Genomic DNA, 14,279 nt, shown 5'->3' with positions numbered 1-14,279 from the left:
ATACGCCAATACACTAGCCCACTCTGCTTTGCTCATCCAGGGGCCTCTTGTGGCAGTGTTAATCCCCATTTTTGAAGTACTTAGGGCTTCATGGGCATTTTAGAGGAATTACTGCGGATGGAAATTCTGCCCTAGATAATTCTGTATTCGTGCGGTAAAGTGGCTGAGATAACTCCAGTGATAGGCTGGAGATAACTCTGCCGCCTTACCATCTAGAAGTTTGCCAAGATGGGATGCATCTCCTGCCCTTTACCGCCCATCTCAGAGTTTGGTGGTGTGATGAAAGTAGCAGTAAATCCCCTACAGCACAAAAAAGTGCAGAGAACGCATTTGCCACCACTTTCTTTTACTGCACCACCAAACCCTGTAAAGAGGCCCAATAGCTTAAATAATATCCTGTCAATTTGCAAATTCTCATGTTTTCGGACTACTCTGATAACCTGCAGTTGCTGAATACCCGGTGGTTGGTTAGCATCACCCACTGGAATTAATTTATGATCACAAAATGAATAATTGTATAATCAGATGGGCACATTAGCTACTGTGATGAGGTCCCCTGCTGGAATTCATGGGTGACTAGTGGAGTGACCCTAAAACTGTTTAGGTCACCTCTGCAGCAACCTCTCTCCATAGCAGAGGACATTCACATAGCCCAAGGGAAATCCACTGCTCCACCTGAGAGAAACCCGCTCCCAATTAGCCAGGTGAGTAGGTGAAAGCATGTTCAGAATCCACACTGTGTCCAATTCAAAAACTGGACTAGATGCAGATAAATCAATTGGGGATAGCGGGAAGAATTCCCATCCCAAACTAGTCAGGTCTTTTGCGTAGAGTAGGAAGAGGAAGGCTACATATCCCAAAATACCTTGGGTTTGCCAACAGAAAAACTGGACCGGCAAACTACACTCACTGTTGCAGGAACAGGAGAGCTGTGGTGGGGAGAGTGGGCCAGCTCTCAGAAGGGCTTTTCAAACCCAAGGGAAGATAGCACAGGGGATCGCACAGCCCTTCCCCTAAAAGGGGAGAATGCACAGCCCCTTCTGAAAAACAAAGGAGAAACAGAAATTCAATGTTATCGTCGTTTACGAGACAACTAGCGCTACACTAAGAAACCCACACCTAAGCAAGTAAGTAGAAGATGGGATGCACTAGACTGACATACACGAAACCCTAGCAGAATTCCTGAAAATGTACTTCCATCCGACGCGACTAACCCGACACACAACAAAAATCAAATGAGATATAGGTATGGTGATTCCCTTGCATCAATCTGGACATGGTGATGATGACTGACCTGAACCGTGTCGCACACAGATAGAGCTATGTGTATGGTCAGGGGTCACAACTAGATAAGTTCCACGGGGACCAGTTTTCATCAGGCACAGACTGGGATGTAAGGGCTAGCCTGATTAACAACAAAGATAGAATTGTAGAGACTGACTAGTGTAACATATGGACAGAGAGGTGAGGGACAGCCTTGTGTCCTGCTGAAACAAGATCACTGTAAGGAAGAAATTCATCTAAACCTTGAAAGATACACAAAATGAGTGTGTGTCTTTCAGACAACAATACTAATAACAACCCTACTAAAACCTCACCCCTCTTCGTACACCTCTCAAACCCTAACTAAACACAACCATATCTCTTAAACCACAGCAACCTGCATGCACTTCACTACACTGCAACAACAAACAAACCACACAGAGCCTTACACAGCAGCATTTGACGGATACCGACCGGATACCACACCAAAAAGCACAGCGAACAGTGTTAACCGAACTGAAGCTGCCAACAGCACATCACAGCTCCCTTGCTCTTTTCCAGACTTTGTCCTACTAACGTACCCCAACCTACTCCCCTTTCTTCCAGATCCACCAGAGCGCCAGGGGACCACTACGATCATGATAGTGCGCGGTATAAATATCCTTTAACATAACATTAACATTGCCAAAGGAGCTGATATTAATTACTGAGTAAAACAGGAAAGCGCCAAAGACACCTTCAGAGGGAGAGAATCTTCCAGCAACAGCCAGGCAGTAGGAGCTACAGAGAGCAGACAGGAAGAGAGAGGCATAGCACTTAAATGAAAGCCAAAATGGCTGCTCCACCTCTTATAGATTAGGAAGTGCCTGTTTCTCTGTTCTCGCACCCACTCTCTCCGCCTCATAGAGGAGCACCTGTCCTTGAGGAAAGCCCTCAAAACTTGGTTGTTCCCCTTGACCTCCTGATCCTGCCACCCACTCCCCGCCTCTCGCACACACGTTTCATCCTGCAGTCCCCCACCACTCCCCCACCTACCCTTCTGACAGCTACTAGTCTCTTCTCTCCTTTCAACCGCTTTGCTCTGCCACCCAAACATTCTTGTGAGATGCCAAGCACTCATGGAGGATTCAGGTAGTCACTCCAGCAACTTGCATCTGGAACTAATCCTGTTGGTCGGCCAGATATTGTACTCATATGGGCTTGGAGGGTGGGCAATGCATCGCACTTAAAATGCACCTTGGGAAAATCATGCTGATCATCCCGCGGGAGGACTATCAGGTGCCTCCGACCCCTTGCTCGTGGTTGTCACTGCATGTAACACTAAAGCACAGGAGGGTGGGCCATGTAGCTGCATGTAATCATGAAATGGGGACCTTGTTTTCGCACTAGAATGAACTAGGGATGGCAATATCTCACTGTAAGAACCTCTCCGAGGGTGAGTAGCATGCTTTCATCTAGCACTTAGATTCCCTGTGAAACGTAGCACTGCTCCTTGTACATAGACGGAACCCAGGAAGTAGACATTGTTGTTTGTACAGCTAACCCATTTCTCCTCTTGCACACTGCACTGTTGCAACTTAGTGGAAGGCACGGTCTCACTCCACACACCGTCACTCACAAGCACACACACTACTGCACATCACCTCTGCCATAAGAAGTAAGCTACTTTTAACTAAAAGAATTTGAACTTTAGCTTCCCGCATTCCTCTCTATCTCTGTAAGCACAATCCTCTCCTTTAGGCCATAGTATATCCCTTGCTGTGCCCATACATAGTCCATTTAGACATGGTTGATTAGCAGGATCTTGGCAACCCCTGCATAACATTAATGGCTGAAATGCACACACGCATATTAGCACCTCCCAAAGCCTCCCAAATGTTTTGACTCAGGTCACTCCGAGGGTGTTAAACCAAAAGTGTGTTGGGACCATAATTATGGTGAAAGGCACGATACCAAATTACAAAATGAATGAACAGCATCTGTCTCACTAAGCCTGCTGTTGGGAGTCTTGAACCAAGGAAGTGGCCTCAGCCCATCCCAGGAGAGCCCTCCTTGGAGCCACAGTTGCAACCTATCACTTGGAGAGCCGGTCCAGGGTGTAGGCTAAGACAATATAAAAAGACACATCGTCCAGCTGATTTGTAGCAGTGGAGCTGATCATATGATGTTTGGTGAGAACAAACAACTGGAGTGGAGCAAGGAGGAAGAGACTGGATGAGTAGAAAGGAGTTGTTGAGATTTTAGGGGGAGAGAAGGAAAGGAGTGAGCTGAGCACTATATTATTGAAAGACCTGGGCACTCTATCTGTGGGTCAGTTGAGCTATTGGAGGAGGTGGAAAGCTATTGGAGGAGATGGTTAAAGCTAAGGAGGAAGCTGGAAAGTAGTTGTAGAGGATTATTGTAAAAAAGAAGGAAGGAAGTGGGTGAGTTTAATGAAGAGATGAGTGCTGTAGAAGGCTGGAAAGTTTAGGAAGGCAGTGCAAAGGTTGTTGGAAGAGGGTGAGGAGAAGCAGGTGGAAGGTGGATAAGCTAAGGAGGTGGCGAGGGAACATCAAGAGATTAGAAGAAAGTGAAGTCCAACAAGGATGCAGGTGTAAGGAGAAACTGCCTAGACAAGATCAGGAGGTGGAGTTAGGAAGGAGGATCCCTCACTCATTGTTGCCTATCGAACTAGGCCCCTTGCTACGTAATGGAGAAAATAACCAAAACCTCATCTTCAAGACTTATCAGGTCTCACTATATTCACTGCCTTACCACAGCCATGTTCAAATGGTCTAGAGCAGGAGGAGCCAGATCCCCGATCCACGCTCCTACACTCTGGAACAAGCTACCCACCCATCTTCGAAACAAACTGTCCTACAATGCATTCAGAAAACAGCTTAAGACCCATCTTTTCAATGGACACTTCCCCTTCACCCCTCCCATACCCTCCCCTATTTCGCTGGTTCTAGCACCTACATCAAAAACAGAAAAGAGCAGGAAAACTCTAAACTCTGGACCAGAGTATTATGGTGTCACAGGAATCCGGAAAAGTTTGTCCAGAGAAGACAACTGTGTTACTTACAGATTGTATCAATTTTATTTAATCGTGATACAGAAACTTAGAAAATAATCAATTAATGACACAATACTTTAAGAAACATATTATTACATATCACAGCAAATAGGGGGTACATATAAATAAAAACATGACAAAAATTAGTCCATCAATCAAACCATTCGTAGTGCAGCATTCAATCCATACAGCATTCATCGTGACATTCATCCAATCAACACTAGCTAAAAACAGCAAAAATTACTTCATGTGGGGAGTGAGCACAATCATCACAGCCCAGCTACTAATTTTTAATATATATTATTTGATTTTGTAGAAGTAGAGAAACATACAGTAGAAGAAACGTTATTAAAACAATCTATCTGAAGGGCAGATCTGAAGATGACCCTGTAGTGTAGATCACATCCCTTGAAAACAAAACTCAACTGGTTTCGACGTAGTATGTCTAATGTACAACGTCTTCATCAGGAGGTATGGAACAGAAGACTCACACAGTAAACCGAGCACTAATGTGAGGATGGAACAATATGTATGTTCTGAAGGAATGGGCCCTGCCGAGGGCTAGGATGGTTCTTATGCTGTGAGACCAGAGGTCCTATATACCATAGTAGCCATCATCGAAGGATCTGATGAAGGAACCAGCTGATATCCACCCCGGGTGAGCCAGTGAAAGCGACCATCAATCCGCTAGTTTGCGGGCGACGTTAATGCGTACTGCAGATAAACCTACATGCCTGAGGGCTTTGTGCGCTGTTATAAATGTACAAATAAATAAGAGTTGTTGGAGAATTTAAGCAGGACAAGGCATATCATCATGAGGTGGGAGGAGAGAAAACTGAAAGAGGGAGTGGAGTTGAGAAGACAGTGGTTAGAGGGTTGGAGGATCTGGTTGGCCAATGCTAGATTGTGAAAGGAGGTTGAAGGAGGACAGGGGGAAATCTAAGGAAGAAGTTGATTGACAGGAGGTAGGGTAAAGAGAAAGAGTTGAGGAACAGAGACGTGGTGCAAACAAGGTTGGGTTAGGGGTGAAACCTGGATCAGAAGTGGTGAGAGAAGGCTTGAGTTTATTATGTGAAAACAAGGAGGGCAGGACTGGTGAAGTGGCATCTGACGTGGTCAAAGCACATATTGGTAACAGCCTCTATGGGGAAATACGGATATGGTCAACCCCTATATTAATTCTGCATACGGTGAGAATGCTCAGGATTCTAAGCCATACTTACCTTGCCTCCGTTATCGGAACAAGCTGAAGCCGGGCAGAGCCGCATGGATGCGGATGTGCACCGACTTAATCGTTTTTTTTACTGTTGTCATGGAGACAGCCTTCGGCGTTGCACTCTCGCTGGGTAGCTGGAGCACGTATGCCTCACGCCCCGCCCCCCCCGTGAGGGATCACGGAGCGACGGGGAATGTCTCCATGGCAACCAATGGACGCCATATGCAGCGTCATAGTCCAGGTGCGCTCTTAGAAGCGCTGGGTCTGCATATATCTGAACGGCATAAACAGTGTGTTATCAAAATGTATACCGCTACGTGAGTAGCTCGCTGTTACTGAGTTTACTATATTAAATCTACATTATAAAACTGATCTCGTTGTATCCTTAATGTGAAACTCTTAGCGGTATACATAGCAAAGCACAAAGCAGAAAGTTTTATCTAAAAAGGAATACTGAAATGGAAAAAAGTGGAACACATTAAGTCGGCATGCATCCGCATCCACGCGGCTCTGCCCGGCTTCAGCTTGTTCCGAGAACAGAGGCAAGGTAAGTACGGCTTAGAATCCTGAGCGTTCTCACTGTATGCAGAATTAATATAGGGGTTGAGCATATCCGTATTTCCCCATAGAGGCTGTTACCAATACGCGCTTTGACTACGTCTGATGACACAGTTTATGAATCGTAGGAGGTATGATTATACAGGCTATTTACACATTTTTATGGCAAACACGGGAACGCAACTAATATTGACATGCATTCTCTTTCTCTCCCCCTAATCTGCACTTTGGGATGACACTCTCTTGTGAACTCGTTGAATTGGCATGAATTGGTTTGTCATTTTTGATCTTTACTAATTCAAAATACCACAATCATGATGTGAATTGTTTTGATTCTATGATTTCTACAAGGTTTGCAAATTATAGCATTATAAGTGTACAGCCCTGAAGGTGGTTTTTACCGAAATGCATTGGCATATGTATACTTTATTGTTTGGCCTCATCTCTACAAGCGCAATTTTGAGTATTGTATATTAAACAATTCCTGATAAATACACAAAAAGCTCCTTTTGTTTTTCCTCAGGGACCTGTTCCCAGAAGTCCTAGAGGGAACCTCAAGGGCAAATTTGATAAAGAAATGAGTTTAGAGTTACCATCGAATCAGCATAACTCACCACAACTATTTTTTTCAGTCCCTTTGGGGACCAACTGAGAGCACCAGTTCTAATAGGGTGGTGTAACCCTATTTTCTTTTTCAGCCATCCTGACACCACCCATCTTGAATTTGTAATTGTTTCTATAGCTAAAGTTGTTAAAGTCATCCTTCCCAACACAGTCATCCTTGGCAAGTGGTGTTTCAACAAGCTCTTCAATGTATTTATTGAACTTCCCAATAATGGAATAATCTTTCAGGGCAACAAGTACATTTATTTTTGAAGAATTTAAACTTCATTGCTCTATTGGCATTTCATTGTCCCTTTGGGTTTATTGTCGAGTGTTTGCACCTATTTGAAATGTATCTAGTAGATGGTCAGTGTCATGATCTTCCCCTTGGATGGCACTAGGCCCTTGTGAACCTAACTGATCAGCTTGATAATTGTTGTATACCACTCTGTTGTTTCCTAGTTAAGTTCACGCTATGTAAAACCAAATACAGTGATGAAGTTCCCTGCCATGTTCTTTGGACCATCAAAGTGGTGACTCAGAGCAGCCAGGTGCCACTCTGAGCCAGTGGATTTTGGGCATAGAGGTGGTAGCGGAGAGATTCTCAGAGTCACCCACATTGATCCCCATGACATGGCAGGGGGTAAGCACACTTCCACACCGCAGGCTTGTCTTTCGAGTCTAGTATTCCCCCATGCCCCTCAATCAGCAGGTTAGACCATCCCATACACTGACAGATTGTGCCATTTCAAAGCCCTTGAGAGAGTTTTGAGTTTTTATTTGACACGCTTCGGCCTTTGGTGCATCAGTTACAAAACATCAACAAGTAACTTACACAGAAGGGAAAACAAGGGCCAGTATTCAGAATATGGATAGATACAATAGTTACTATAAATCTCCAATATTTACATGCTTTTGAACAATAAAGGCTAGTGCTATACTACCGATGGACCTAAGAACACTAAGGGAAACGTTTTGGTGACAGCATAATAAGCCCCAACAGGAAAGCAGGAGGGAGAGAAGGAGCTGGAGCAGGAGTTTGAAGGCTGGCAGTAGTAGCAGCAGAGGAGAAGCACGAGGCTGGCAAGTCACGAGGAGGTGGGAGCAGGGAAAGAACTCCGGAACGTGGATACAGGAGATTTCATCTGCAAGTTCTGAGAGGGTCATGTGTTCCCAAAACCTATATTGCAGAGGCTGTTCAGAGAAACACGTGCTGGAAGTGAGGTTTTCACCATGTGAGCCAAATTGCTGTTATTGCTGAGACGTGACCATGCAAGAGCCCAAGGCCAGAAGCAGAAGGCAAGCCAAGGGTTTAGGGAGTAAAATGTACTCCCAATTAAGGTGGCCGGACCAGAGACAACCATGCTGGATGAGTGTGTGGGTCCCAAGTAAGCCAGAAGTAGTAGCAGTGGCCGAGGAAGTCAGGGAAGCAGAACAACCTGCAACAGCAGTGTAGCCAGCTCTGAAGTAAATTGCGTAACATGTAAAGCAAGTAGAAGTTGTTTGGCATCTTTAAACTGTTTGTTAACCATGCAGTGTAGCAGTCACTCTTATTCTGAAAGCTGTATTATTAGCAGGAGAAGTAAATAGCTGTTGCATCCATTGTTGAACACTTTTCGGATTCCCATAGTGGTTGCGTGTCCTCAAGTGTGCAGAAGGAGCGCTTATTGAATGCATTCTGAAAATCTAATATTAACGTTGTACAAGAGTTACCAGTGATAATAAGTGAAAACTACATCAAAGGAAGGTCGCGTGTGACCAATTGTGTTTCCGGAAGGAAGTCAGTAGTTGCCTCCTTAATACTACACAGGAATACAACTATATTCTTTAAGTTTAAAAATCTACCTTAAAGAGTGGTCACGTGTGCCCAATTATGTTTTCACTTTGAAGACTGAACCTTGTATTGTATCCAGAATTGACATTCTTTATTATTACAAGAAGTCACAATACTGAAGAGAAGAACAGGCATTACGCAAGCCAAGAGGCAACCCTTTTCCTAGTGAAACCGGTCTTGTTTAAACCCATCCACCTATTCTGTGAAGTTGTGAACAGTCTAGTGGCCTCAGATATAAGTGTGGCATTGAATCTGAAAGAGTGGCACTACAGCTTGAACTGTGGTGGTATACAAAGTTGTCAGTGGATGTCACATTGGAGTGGTTTGAAGTAGTGGCATACTGTGCGACAAAGGTGACAGTTCTCACATTAAGAACAGTAGAAGTGTGGTTGTTAAAAAGGAAGCAGCAACCCAAACGGAAGCATTCTGACAAATATACCAAATGTATTGAAGTCCTAACCAATAGTAAAGTTATAGCTGGAGATGCCCTAAAGTAAATATTTCCTTTGATCCGTGACAAATAATCTTAAAGAGAAGATAAACAGGATTACCATTGGCAATATCTTCCTGGAATTGGAGGGGGATCTTTTCAACCAAAACCAGAGAATTGTTACCAGGAGATTTCTTATTTGATTAGTACCCGGCGAGGGTCAACCAGAATGTAACTCGCATTCTGATTGCCCGTCGCCCGCTCCATACCTTCGCTTGGGCCTGTAACTATGGGCCCTGGGGCATTACCCGACTCTGTAATGGCCCGCAGCTCGGGGCATATTGCTTAATTAACTTTTACTTGGAACTGATAAAAACTGGTTCAAGACTTTTCTTTTCCTTTGAACATTTTGATGTTGACTTTAAAACCCTGAGGAAAGGATTTTACACAGCACAGGTGAAGGTCATCCAGATATTGTTTAATATTCTTTATTATAGTGTGTTGCTTTATAATTTTCTTTGAATGTCTGTTTAGAGTGAGAGCCAGTTTACCCATGCTAGAGATTGTTCCCTTAGCCTTTAGTATAGGTAGGGAATTCCTCGGTAGAGTACAAGCAGTTGTATGCCTTGGATTACTGACCCTTTAAAGCACAGTATAAGATTGAGTATTTCAACAGGGTTCCAAGTCCTGAAATAATGACTAAGAATAGAAACAGTTACTGTCATTGTGAGAAAATAAATACATTATTTAATATAGCCAAGAATGAGCTACGGCAGAGGTTAGTATATCAGATTTAAAATCATATGCGGTAGCCAAATTTTGGGGATTTTGTACTTGGTCATCTAATACTTTTGAGGTTGGTTGATAAAATAGCAAAAAGGATCATGAGAGCATTTATTTGAGGAAGACTATTCTGCATACAAGTTTGGTCAATATTTTTGAAAACAATGATCGGAATTTTCAGAGAGCTGGTATAATTTGGCTGGTTGCAAATTTGTGGTTCGTATTAGACAGAGTATTATCGATTAGAGCTTGTGATTTACAAGCAAATATACTGTGTCAAAAGGAGTTGGTGAAATTATGTGAGCAGGTGGACATTTTGGAAACCGGTAAAGACAGCAAGGGGCAAGAATGACCAGAAATACAAGCCAAATGTAAGGACTTGGTCGATGAGTTGGCACAGTTGCAAAGGGGTTATAAGCATTGTTCTGCCTCAAAAATTGAGTTAGAGGTGCAAAACGAACAAATACAAAAATATTACAGTAAAACAGTAAACTAGATGTTACACAGGATGACATGGATCAAATAAATATGAGCACAGTTTGCGTCAACAGAACCGGCAGTTGAAAAGCAATGCCCATGGCTTAGAAGAAATGTCAGATCTAATATCTGAATGCAATAAGGGTGTAACTGTGTTTACAGAATAGAAAGCGCAGGTGACATAGATAAGGGTGTTAGTTTTGAGGTGGCAGCGAGAACAAAGCAGAATAAATTTAGTCCAGGTTGAATATGAAGCTTTAAAAAGACCATTTTAGGAATTACAGGTAAAGAAATAAAGAACTAAAGAAACAAATAGCACAGTTATGCAGAGATTAGCTACAGAAACTGTCTTCAGGTGAATTAATGTTTAGCGTGGCATCTGAATCTGTGGGTGTAGATCCAGCAGTGGACAAACTAAGGGCTTGCTAGCGTCCAGATTCTATCTGGGAGTAGAGTGCAGCACCACTGAGCCGCACTGAGCGGTGATTGGTTGATATTAGAGAGGAGATACAGGTATTTCCTGAAGAGAGAGAAAAGTGTAGAACAGGACAAATAGAATATATGAATACTTAATGTGTAATAGGAGACATCACAGAAAAATCTAATATGGTGTAATGAAATCATAGATGCCGCACAGGTTTAGGCAAGGAAATCAATTACATGTGGTTAAGGTCATGAGATCACTTAAAGAAATTGCAAAGGCATTCACAAAAGATTCTGATGTCTCCAAAGAGGAACATTTTTATCAGATCAAATCTTTGAAACCCTGGCAATACCAGAAGAGTTATACAAGGCTTTTCCCTTGCACTGTGAACTCTCGGCACACTGGGTTTCTGCACAGTTTAACAAAATCAGAACATTACATCATGAGATAAATATAAGGAGGAAGATAGGAAATATTTCTCACCATATCGATTGCTACAAGAGGCAAAGTGGTCGGCATATGCATTTTCGGCAGGCGCAGGTGAGTACACCGACAATTTCTACAAACGCTAAGAAGAGCTTTCTTACGGTTCGAAATATTCTAAAGAATTCAAGCTTACTTTTTTTCACCTGCTTATTATATGACAGTTAGCAGGGGAATTCTGAAATGAGACATATTCATTGGGCGCTAGACCAAGCAATGAAAATATAGGAGGTAATGGTGCATACAGAGGTAAGAAGAAAGGAACCTAGAAAAAGTAAAGAACAATCATCCGACCCCAAAGGAGCAGGGATTAAGTCAGGGAAGAGTCTGACATTGGAAGCAGGAAAGGCACAGAATAACACATGTACAAATCAGAAAGTACCCCTAAAACAGTGCAATGTGCAGGTGAAGCGTGCACCACCACCAGTGCCTCCATTTCAGTCCATCAACCCCAGCAACCGAGCCACTGATGTGAGCCCCAATATTCTTTGCTGCAATCCAAAGCCTGGATTTTTCTCAGTACAATAGAACCAATAAGCCTCATGGGACAAATACCATTTGAGACTTACTAGGAACCCGTAGTAGGTTTAACCCTATGACAATGACACATGGGCACAGTAACCAAAGAGGACCAAGAAATATGGACACATTAATTGAACCAGGTGCCCAGCAAAGAGAACAGTGTCGATGTAATGAAAGACGTAATGTGACATATAGCCCACTGACCTATGCCCAGGTCACTACACAGAGTGCTTATTTATGTGCAAGGCGCAACACCATGATCATCCTCTCCGATGTCACAGACGTTTATGGAAACTACCAACCAAATGCAGACATTGGAAGTTAACCATGGTAACTGTAATAGATCTGGGAAATTTGAATCAAATCAGTATACGCCTAGGTTCCAGAGATAAGGAATGATTTCAGAGTCTGGAGCCACAAGTGAGTATGCTTGCTGAGCATGTAGGGAGACGGTGTGATAGCCAAATAAACCAGCATCAAATGCCAACCCAGAATGGGGACCATAAGAATGATACTGTACAAGGGACAAGTACGTGATTAGTCATCCAGACGCCCCTTTCTGGATGGCAAGAGCAAAGTGACACACTCTCAGATAGACCTATCTGTATATATAGTGACATAAAATCTCAAAGTAAGCAACATGATCACTTTGGAAATAAAAGTATGCATAGGAAAGAATTGTGGTTATTCTATTCAAGTGTGTGAGAATGGTAAACACGGCTACACAAACACGGGTGTTGAGCCCAAAGAGCAGTGGAAAAGAAAACGAGTCAAAGAGAAAAATATTGCAAATAATACAAATCTATCTGTGCATTACAGTGTTTGGATTACCTAATCTGGATTTCTGAGAGCAGCTCCCAGGGCAGCGAGTTTGAACTGCCAAGCAGCCCGTGAATAAAAGCTGTGTGCCTGTGCTGAAGCGGCTCTTCTATCTGTGAATTGCAGTGTTTGTGTTACCGCATCTGGACTTCTGAGACCAGCTCCCTCAGCGGTGACTGCGTGGCCGTTTACCCTTTGAAATGCAAAACAACCCGTGAATAAAAGCTGCGTGCTGAAGCAGCGCGCGTTATGTGTGTAAAACGTTCCACCGTCACATAAAGGGGCAAGAAATGACACTGTCACAGAGATTTCAAACTGTACATATTCACTAAGACATCTGAGTAGTTTTCCTGACAACACAATAAAAGTGCGTCATAACGTTGTTAAAGATGCGGCCTCTAATGTGAAAATTACTAAATTCTTCCCTATGGGAGATGCCTGCTCACGTGACACTTATACTCGTGTGCATGAGCTATCTACATTCCTTTCCTATGTGGGCACTGAACTCACTGAAAATATAATCCATATGCTTAAACCCACAGTGGTTGACACAAACGAAACAGGGTCTATGACCTTACATCACTCACTGACTATGGCCTCCTCTTTTGTGAATAATGATCTAATTCAGAGAGAATTACTAACTGTTGCACCTGAAGCGCAAAACTTAGTGGAGAATGATCAAGGCAATTCTAAAGTATTACATGCTCAAACATATGAAATGGTAATCACAACAATAGATATGCATGGGAGGGACGAGGAAGATATTTGACTCCGTTATTGTTATTTAATTCGTCACCTCCTGGTTTGGAAGACCTATTAGAAGGGAACAGGATTAAGTACAAACAGAAACCAACTTGCATGAAAGTCATAATGGCACCTCTTCTTTGACTCTTCTTTGACTCAATATCTAGCCCCAGACTGGGTACTCACTATATTGATCAACAAATGTGAAAATATGGAAAACAAACTGGAGAATCATACCGCTCTGTTAAACCTTATCTCTAAAAAGTATCATACTGTTAGGTCGGTTACTAGTGTGACCTGTGAGATAGATATAAATATTGATGAAAGAAGCGACAAAACCATGAAAAGTGTAAAGGCGCAGCTTGCAGACCCTAACTATGCAATACAGATATTGGAAATTACCAAACCACAAAATATAGAAAAGGACAGTAGGAATATAGAGCATATTGATTTAACTGAATATGCAGAGGAGTCAAGGAGGAAAATGAAAAAAAGAAAATGCAAATTGGTTCAGCGTGGCAGTCTAATTTGTAAAAAAAAAAAAGGAAAAGTAAGAATAACATTATATCCTGGAATGCAAATAAAGTAATGCTTATAGAGCATGACCAAGGCCGGTACGATTTAGCGAGCCCTGTGAAATCACGTAAAAAAGGGGAAAATGTTATTGAGACAGATAATGGAATGTCTAAACGCTCCTATTGTAATGACGCCATACACTATTGTGAAAACCTCTGCTGTTAAGGATATTCGTACTGACCTTACAAAACAACTGCAGCTGGACATCTGCAGACAATTAGGCAGTCAGTGGATAAAACATTGCAACCTGAAAAGATAAACAAATGGTCTATTGTGGAGCAGGAGGAGGTGCACATATTAGAAGGGTTGCGAGTATTGCTCCAGCTGGAAGAATCTGACGCTTTAACTAGAGAGGCAAGTTGAGAGAACCACTCAAGTAAAGGGTCCAACATAGCCATTAATACTAAATCACGTCAAGTATCCCGAGATAGAATAAAATGGCAAACGACTGAAAATGAGTACATCATCAGATTAAGTATGATAACATGAAAA

Source organism: Ambystoma mexicanum, chromosome 8 (genome assembly GCF_040938575.1).
Source record: "Ambystoma mexicanum isolate Mex_15411 chromosome 8, UKY_AmexF1_1, whole genome shotgun sequence".
Classification (NCBI taxonomy): domain Eukaryota; kingdom Metazoa; phylum Chordata; class Amphibia; order Caudata; family Ambystomatidae; genus Ambystoma; species Ambystoma mexicanum.
Note: the sequence above shows the minus strand (reverse complement) of the source record.